The following is a 352-nucleotide window of genomic DNA, read 5'->3' on the forward strand; positions in this document are numbered from 1 at the left end:
AGTACTTAGTGCCAGGCACTGAGACTAAGCTCTGTGTGGGCCTTGTCTCATTTAGTCCTTATAATGAGGATGCTAAGCACAGCGAGAGGTCACATAATTTGTTTAAGGATACAGAGTCAGGCATTGAACTTGCAGATGGAACCTAGGCATATTTGACGTCTAAGCCCACGCCGTGAGCCCTCCAGCGTCCCTTCAGTATGTATCAAATGACTGAGCTGGGGCCCGTCAGAGTGGCAGGTGAAAGTGCCATTTGGGTCATCTTCAGTCTGAGTTGCAATTTGGTGTGCTGTAGTTAACAGGCCTTGGGCTCTCTGTTACATGTAAAGAAAACACACCTCATCCATGAGCATTG

General features: G+C 47.7%; 1 pseudogene; it reads left to right on the forward strand.

The window, feature by feature from the left end:
- The window catches only part of LOC101644755, a 13,695-nt pseudogene extending 13,549 nt beyond the window's left edge, over window positions 1-146 (forward strand).
- Window positions 147-352: the final 206 nt, after the last annotated feature.

Source organism: Echinops telfairi, unplaced genomic scaffold (assembly GCF_000313985.2).
Source record: "Echinops telfairi isolate 266 unplaced genomic scaffold, ASM31398v2 ScPeMD7_70;HRSCAF=299, whole genome shotgun sequence".
NCBI lineage: Eukaryota > Metazoa > Chordata > Mammalia > Afrosoricida > Tenrecidae > Echinops > Echinops telfairi.